Below are 9,002 nucleotides of genomic sequence, written 5' to 3'. Positions count from 1 at the left end.
CTCCAGCTGCCGGAGGCGCGCCGGGGGCGGCCCGCGCTGCCGCGCACCCGGCCCCGCCTGGGGCGGCCTCTGGGCCCGGCCGCGCCGGCCCCGGCCCCGGCCCCGGCCCCGCCCCGCCCCGCCGCGGGCGGCAGCGCCCGGAGCAGCCGCGGGGCCGGCAGGCGGAGGATCCCGCCCGGCCCGCGGGGGTGCGGAGCAGCGCGGGGGACCCGGCCGCTGCCATGGCCGCGCTGCCGCTGCCCGCCCGGGGGCGGCGGGGGGGGGGCGCTGCGCGCGTACGAGCCGGAGCCCGGGGAGCCGGAGCGCGTGAGTTCCGCCGCGCGCGGGGGTGGCGGGAACCGGCGGCTCGGCCTCCTCCTCGGGGCGGCGGGGAGCGCCGCGGGAACCGCCCGCAGCCGGCCGGAGGGCACGGCACGGCACGGCCTAGCGGGGCGGCTCCCGGCGCGCAGCCCCGCCGCGGCCTTACCGGGCTCGGCAGGTCCCGGGCCAGCCCTCCGCCTGGCGGGGAGCCCGCCGGCCCTGAGGCGGCCCCGGGGCGGGCAGGGGGCCCCGGGGCGGGGAGGGGGCCGTGAGGCGGCCGGTGCCCCCTGGCGACGGCGCGGCGGCAGTGCCGGCCCGCAGCGGGGCCGGGGCCGGGGCCGGGCCGGGGGGGGGCGGGGCCCGCGGGCCTCCCTGGCAGCGGGGCTGCGTGCGGGGCTGCGTGCGGGGCTGCGTGCGGGGCTGCGTGCGGGGCTGCGTGCGGGGCTGCGTGCGGGGCTGCGTGCGGGGCTGCGTGCGGGGCTGCGTGCGGGGCTGCGTGCGGGGCTGCGTGCGGGGCTGCGTGCGGGGCTGCGTGCGGGGCTGCCGGGGGCAGGGGCCTGCCCGCACACCCTCGTAATCTTGTGTGGGGTTTCCCTAAACAGCTTTTTTTTCCCCTTCTATTTTCTTTTTTTCCCTCTTCTTTTGTTTTCCTCTCCTTTCTTCCTCTTTCCTTTTTTTTCACTTTCCTTTTTTTCCCTCTTCCCCCCCCCCCCCCCTTTCTTTTTTTCTCCCCACTTCTTTTTTCTATTTTTTGGGCTGATACCCTCTTCCCCGGTGGCATCATTCATGCTATCTCTTTTCTGCTGTCCTGGCTCCAGGACGTGCCTCACAAGAGCAGTGTGTTTAGCATCCATAAGTTGGGCTTCTGGAATAGTTTTCCGTTTCAGCTAAGCTTGTGTGTGCTCTTCTCTGGCCAGATTTGTTCCAACAAGGTGTCTCTCATCCACCACCTTGTAAGCATCTTTCATCCTAGTAAGTGCCAAGCTGTTAACTTTGCAAAAGTTAATAAGGTGTCCAAGAAAAACTGATCCTGGTGTTCGCACTCTCCCCCACTGTTACTCGATTATCCTTGCTCGTGTGTGGCATGAGCAAAACCTTGCACAGTTAGGGGCGAACCTCATTTATCAGAGAAACACCGTTTGCAGAGAAGAGGAGGAACATCTCTTCAGTGAACTGTCTGACTGTGACCAACAAGGTTACATAGGAAAGGAATTTCTCCTGGTTTTGAGGTTGGACAGGCAAATAATAGCTATCTTCTGGTTTATGAGTTGCAGTTTGTCTGCTAACAAAGGTATTAATGAGCCAGTTGCCTGGAGACCAGATAAAATTCTTCTGAAACATCTATGATGGGGAGCAACTCAGAGTTGCTGTCACCACCTCTGTAGATAGCGGCGTACATGACTCCAGCTCTGTGCGGTAGTTTTGAAGAGAGACCTTCTCTTACTACAGTTCAGAACATTTTCTAGGCAGAGCAGCCCAGGTGACATCAGAGATAGGGTTGTTTTTTTTCTATAGCACCAGTTGTTACAGTCCAGATTACAACTGAGTCACCACAGCTTAATGCATTCGAGTGAACAATTGAGCTGCTGTAGTCATGCGCTCTGTCACAGACACGAGGTGAAACCCTACACGTAACCCTTCTGTCTGTTGAAGTGGTGCATACTTACCACATTGTGCTCTTCACCTCCTAGTACCTGCTCGCAGGTACAGGGACTTCTTAGCTAAATAATTGATGTCTGTTTTTGATTTTAGCTAACAGTGGGAGCCCAAACGGCAAGGCAGACAAGGTGCTTTACCTTGTAACTCATACAGCTGTCACACTGTACGGAGTTTTGCACATTTTAAGTCTGGTAGCAGAACATTTGTTGCTCTTCTCCTTGGGGTTCTGGCCTATTCGGGTTTAAGTCACTGCCAGTACTGGGGCTTGAAGTCAATACGAGCGCTGTAGGCAGCTTCTGCCGAGATGTTGCTGAATCATCTGCTCGGGGAAGGATGCTCAGAACTCGGCTCTACTTAATGAAGCAAGCAGGGCCAGTCTGATCCCTGGGTTTGGGGAGACAGCTATTTTGAACTCTTAATCACACTCTTTTTTGATGCTGCTATCACACAATGTCCTGTGCTAGTGGCCATTATAAGTGGGGAGGATTCCCTACAGTTTTTCCTGCTCTCCCTTAGCTCCTACTATATGTTTTATATATGCACATACAATTTCCTTTTGCCTTTTGCACCTTGATGTTGCCATTTGCATGTATTTCAGAAACTTGCTTTAGGGTGGAGCTCATTGATGTTGTGCTGGTTTTAAAGCATTTGCATTTAAAGGCCAGTAAAGAGTAACAGATTTTCAAGACTACTGCTATTCCCATGGTGTGTTGTGGTTCAGACTGGACTGCAAATAGTGTTTCCTAGAACAAGGACCTGCATGGACCTCGCGTTCCTCCTGCTTTCCCAAACTGAGCCACCTGCACTTCTTCCAGCAGGGAGCTGGCCCTAATAACGGGGAGCATCTACACGTGGTCATCATTGTCCTTTCCATAAAAGTATCCAGTGGAGCTCAGCTGAGTAAAGCTGGATGCATGGAGACCTGTTTTATACATGTGGAACAGCCATTTATGAAACACAAACAGAAGCTAGCCTGGCTTTTAAAAATGTGGGAAACAAAACAGAAATTGCTTGTGATTGACATATTAAATTTATATGAGGTCTTTCAAATCTTAAAGCTAAATTTAGGAAAAAAAAAAAAAGCAGGTGGTAGTCTTAAAATTTTTTCTTTTGCATTTAGGTTGGTTATTTTGATGTAATTAATTTTTGTACCAGTTTAGTTTCACTGTTTAGGAAGAGCAGCAACTGTGAAGCCTTTATCCTTTCAGCATCAGTGAAAATGCATGTGTTTCTCCAGGACTATCCAGCTGGAAAAGAAAGTTACAGAATATCTTCTCTTCCAGGAGACCTGTTTTCTCCCTGTTCTAGGACAGTATGTGATTTGCCGTTGCATGTCTTAAACTACATTTCCAAGCTGGCCGTAGCATGATCATTCCCTAACAAATGTAGTCATTTTGATGAAATCCTTGCTTGCCTTTTCAATAGCCAGCTCGTTGATCCTTATTAATCGCAGGCTTTTTGAATCCTGCACTGTCTGTTCTGTGTGCAGGCAGGACTGATGTATTGATTGTTTCTTTCCTACGAGAGAGAATTCCAGAGAGTGAAGTTTTCCCTGAAGCCAGCCTTTGCTAGAAACTTCCACAAATTGTCTTGGCGTTGGTATGAGAAGTTTGTCAGCTGTCTACTCTGTATGCTGAATTCCTGTCGCTGATGCCAAGTATCTTACCCCCCCCCCAAAAAAAAGCACAATATCTTGAATTTATTTTTAATAAGCCAAATTTCTTCTGATGTTTGGCAGTAAGTAATTTTTTCCCTTTTCTCCTTCATCTCATGCATCTAGCTAGTTACACTGCTGTACCATTATGCTGTACCTTTTAATAAAGGACGAGTTATTCAGCAACAAAGAGAAGAGAATGTTTTCCCAGTGGAAGGTGGTCTATCTTTAGAGGACCTTCTCAGACTTTTTGTTATTATATTATTCACTTTCTTAGTACATTACGTATTTCACTTTTTGATTTACTCCCCATCCAAATATCCCGTATTCCTTGATAGTGTTCTCGTTTCAACTGTTTTCCGCTGAGGTTCCTGTTGTATTGATCCATTTTATTTTTGCATAACATATTCAAATTTTAAATTTAGTTTCCATGCTTCAATAGTCTGTTAGTTCTGTGGCAACACATCTTCTGCCTCTGAAATCATATGCTTGTGAAAGAGATCGAATATTGTTATTCCTTAAACAAAGTTTGTTCAGAAAGGTATCAGAAAAAAAATTCAAAAGCCTGTGTATCTCTTTGGAATTCAGAGTCAGACCCTGAAATGTCTCTGTCAGTTTTGAAATTTCCCTTGCGGTTAAAATTTCCAGGAGCCCCAGGGATTTAGGTAGTCGTCCCATTGCATGGGATAGCAGTCACAGGCCAAGGATATTCTTCTTAAGGTTTCCAACTGGTGTCTTCTGCAGACTTGCATCTGAACCTTACCAGTTGCTGTCTTGGTTCTCACAGAACGGTAAAGCAGGATTTCTGGGGACCTCTGATCTTGTGTTGGGTCCCTGAGCACCGCGGGAAAGACGTCCCTGCCTTGGCCAGCCCTTTCTCCAGGGGTGGATGCCTTTGACTCATGGGACACTCAAACGTCTTTCAGTACTAGATACCAGCTCAAGTTACAGCTTCAAGAGCGTGAAATTAGCAATGGAAAGCTGTAAAAAGGTGACAGTATTCAGAGAAAGATAGAAAAATCATTACAAAATACGTCTTCATAGCTGTCTGACTTGGCTTCGGGGTTTTCCTTCCGTTTCCTTGATTTAATTAATGATTTCACACAACTTCCCCTGCTCCGCTCCTTTGATAAGTGCCATCCTCAATTATACACTAATGGAGGGTGAAGTATGCTCTTTTCCCAGTGGCATTTTATCCCCAGTTTATGAAACTGAGGCACAGTGATGTTTAGCGAGATCTGCAGATTTCCCTGCTCATCCAACATGAGGTGCAGTGTTAAATACAAAACCTGGGTGTTCCAGCCTAGTGTCTGGTTGTCTGTTACTAACATACGGTTCTTCCAAATGAATGTGGATCCTTACCAGTCATAAACAATCAAATCCTGAAAACTTGTATTCAATGGCCTATGCTTTGCAAAGACATGTAAATATTGCTTTTGATCTTTCAGAAGCGAGCATGCAAGCCATTAGAAACCATTCCAAATGAGGCTGATGCTCGCCTCATTGACTGTGCCATGGAGCTGGATTCTAAACAGAAAATCTCCACTGACTATGGTCCTTGGGCTACGAAGACAAAGCAAAATTCAGTGGTATGTTTACGCTGTCAACAAAATCTGTTTTTTAGAAAAACACATTTAAAATGCATTTTATAATAAATTTGCAAATAATTGCCTTTTTTTTTTTTTATGGCGATGTGTATGATTTTGTTCATTAGATTTTTGAAAACCATGGAAGCAGAGGTACTGCCCAGCCTTGCCCAAGATGTATTGCAGGAGAATCTGTAAGTATATTAACTTTCTTTCTGTGACATAAAAGATAGACTTGTTCTTAAGTATTAGAACCATAAAACATAAAGTTAATAAAAACCGCAATTACATTTCTCAGGAATAAAGCATGTAAATAAAAGAAGGCAGATTGATTTAGCATTTCTGGGGTATGCCAGCAGAGCACAAACTAATATGTTTCCAGCAGCAGTTGGAAAATACAGAGACCGCAAACACATTTTTCAAATTCACTCTAAAAAGCAGAGTTTAGGAAGTAACTGAAGCAAACACTAACATACAGCTTCCTCTGCCCCATTTTTATATTGTCCTTGATTTACTGGATCGTAATAATACATCCAGGAGTCCCATTCTATCTCCTGTTTTTTCCTTTAATTGGATACTTCCTTTCCAACAAGTAAGCTCAGCCTAAAAGTATTACACTGTAGACATACCAGAGCTAGTTTTAAATGAGCTAGCTAAAGAACCACTAGTAATCAGAGCTCGGGACAGACAATTTGACTTTCCAGAAAAACAGTGCAAGTATTTGGACAGCTGAACAGTGTTGACTTCTGAGCTGATTCAGATCGGCTTCTCTTGGTGTCCAAAGCTGTTTAAAACCTGTATTTTATTTTTTTTATTTATGTAGGCTGTAGTCACACTGTGTGGTACACCATAATAGTGCAGCAGTAGCTCTGGAATCTCACACTAACGTATGACCGTGATCTTAACCACTGTCTTTTTAGCCCTGGAGAGAAGGCCAAAACCCTAAAGAGATAATGGCTGGTAATAGCAAAAGAGGTTATGGTGTTCCTGCAGTTTCATTTTTCATGCAAATGGTCTAAATAAAGTTTGGGAAGTTTCTTAAATGTATGGGAGCTACTCTTGACTTTCATTTGCATCCTCTGTATCCTTTTGAACCATCACACAGGCTTCCTTAAAGAGACGAAACCGAGGAGAGATGTGGGGCAGTGCCATGCATTTCTTCAGAAAGGCTGAATGTTTGTAGCAACATCTTTGATTTGGTAGAATTAATGGCAAAGATTCCATCAAATGCTATAAGACTGAGGTTGCTGTGACAAGTCAGGAGCTGTGACTGAAAAGACATTTACCGTGTTAACTTATTTCTGCTCACCTTTACCAATAAAATAGAAACCAGATCCAGGGCTGACTTTAGGAATATATAGAAGAATGACCACCTATGTGGATTACCAAGTTTGAATTTCCGAGGTGTGCTGCCGTCTTTGAGGGTATGGAGAACATCTCGAGGATTAAAACCCAAAAAAGCACTGAACATAACATCTTGGGATTAAAACCCAAACTGGCACATTAGGAAGTATATTTTTGTTGTATTCCAGAATTACAGTGACAACATTAGAGTTTTACAAACTTCTTCTGTATCAAAATTCTTCTGTATCAGTGACCACGTAATTTTGGAAAATTGTGGCTGAGTACAAATATCGTCATTCCAAATAACACCAATTCTATTTTAAATCAGATTAGCATGACCTTTTTTTCCTGTGGTGTAGTAATGAACTTGAGGTAACAGCCAGATAACCTGAGGAGGTAGCATTTACCTCCTCAACAAACACTGGCTTAGTTATAAGAGATGACCTATTCTATTCACTTCTAAATGCTTTTCAGCCACAGCTGTAAGAAACCAGGAAAACAACTTGCTAACTTTACTCGGTGAGAATTGGAATCTCAAAACTAAGCAGTTTTTCGACTTGATTGTCCTGTGCTTTCAATATAGAAGCTCAAGGTAATGTTATAAAAATCCAGAGGCCTTGTACAGCTACTTGCTAGACTTTTTGCTAAGTTAGCCTTATATTGTCGAGTTGAAATGGAAAACACTTTGCTCAAAGCAGGGTGATTTTAAATATGACTGATTTTAAATATGATTCTGATTTCCATGATGTAACCTATAGTGGGGGAAAAAAGGTTCACCCACATGTGTTGCTAAAATGCCAAATACAGAGTTTAAGTAACATACAGTGTTTGGTAATGGAATAATGAAGTTAACGTATATATTCAGTTCTCTATTATTTGAGTCATGGGGCTGGAACAATCTGGGTAAAAGAAAAACACGATTGCTTTTGCGCTGATAGCTTGCTCTTGCAGAGAGGAGGGACTCTTGCTGTCAGTTCCTGTTAGGAGAGTTTCAAGTTTTGACGTAATGCCACGCAAAGGCGGGACTAGAGCAGCCAGAGTTGTGTTCCCGTATGGCTGAATGCATGTCATGTTGAGCTAACATAGCCACCCTGGTGGAAGCTGCCTTGTGTGAGTGCCCTTGGGTTCACAGCACGATTCATCTAGAACCTCCCTACCTGCGGGTGATGAACTTATGGTATAGATTTGTTCATTGTGTTCTCTTCAGATAATCAGTTATTTGTGGCAAGTAATGTAACAGATAATACAGTTATTCTTCAATAAATTTGACAGGGATTATATGAGTAAATTATCTTCGTTCTTAAAATAATAAAAAGCTTATACTAAAAGTATAATGTCTAGTAAGCTGGTAAGAGCTCAGATAACTTTCTTCACAGCTAAAATTTTGCTTCAGGAAAATCAGAGACTGTCACAGTGATTAACATGCATTGTGGAAGGAACAGCTGAAATGAACAGAATGGAGGAGCCTACATACAGAGCAAGAGAAAGAATGGTGTAATTTTTTCCGTAATCAATAATACTGTTAAAATCCTATCAGAAGCTTTATTCTACTGATGACAGGGAAATGCAAATAAATTAAAACCTCCAAACTGAAACAAGTCAAACACAAAGCATATTGGGCTGAGACAATTTTTCGTTGTTGTGGGTATACAATCTTATCAGGATTGTATTTTGCATCAAGAAATCCTAATACCTGCGGAGCTAATTAACCATGTCAGGAACTTGACTAATATCAGCTTTCCTAAACACATTTAATTCTGTGTCACTACCATAAGCGCCACAAACTTTAATGTGTATTTAAAGGCAGTATCACTATGAGGTTTTCTCTCAACTTTTAGACCTCTTTTTCTACGTTTAATGACTACCACATGTTGTAGAAGGAATAATAGATGTGTATTAAATCACTATTTGAGAAAAGAGTACTACTGTAATTGTATTTTTGGTAAGCTTTCTTTGGACTAATCTGTTATTGACTATTTAGGCAGGGACTTAGAAGCAAGAGAAGAAGTGGTGTTAACTAGAAGGAAACCAGGCAGAATTTTGGGGTGGGAAGAACATAATTCTTGAGATTTTTCTGCATTACATGATAACGAGAGGTAATTTTTCTTTTTGTTCTGAAAGTATTACTGTGAATGCATTTTTTAAACAAGTACAATGTGATAAAAACAAATGCAGACTTGAGTTTAGAAGTTGCCTGCCAGTTTCAGGTTTTGATGAGATAATTTTTAGTGACATGAAATTTTGTCATTTCAGGGACACTTCAATCATATCATGGGCTTCTAGGAACTGAGAGACACTGCTTTTCTGTTTAAATTCTAAAGGTGCACCTGCGAACCCTGTACAGCTGGATGTCTGTACATTCCCTTACGGCGTGGATTGGTGTATGGTATTCAGCTATAGCAGTTCACTCTATGTGTCATTCTTTCAGTGCACAATTATGAATGTCATTGTTTTCACAC

The 9,002-nt window shown here is 44.3% G+C and overlaps 1 long non-coding RNA gene across 1 annotated transcript; it reads left to right on the top strand.

The window, feature by feature from the left end:
• The first annotated feature begins 5,179 nt into the window (after positions 1-5,179).
• On the top strand, positions 5,180-8,790 carry LOC121093716. Its single transcript, XR_005829636.1, has 3 exons — positions 5,180-5,202; positions 5,328-5,393; positions 7,018-8,790. It is a non-coding gene; the product is annotated as an uncharacterized LOC121093716 (long non-coding RNA).
• Positions 8,791-9,002: the final 212 nt, after the last annotated feature.

The sequence above is a fragment of the Falco naumanni genome, chromosome 9 (genome assembly GCF_017639655.2).
Source record: "Falco naumanni isolate bFalNau1 chromosome 9, bFalNau1.pat, whole genome shotgun sequence".
Taxonomy (NCBI): Eukaryota; Metazoa; Chordata; class Aves; order Falconiformes; family Falconidae; genus Falco; species Falco naumanni.
This window is presented reverse-complemented; position numbering and strand designations above follow the sequence as displayed.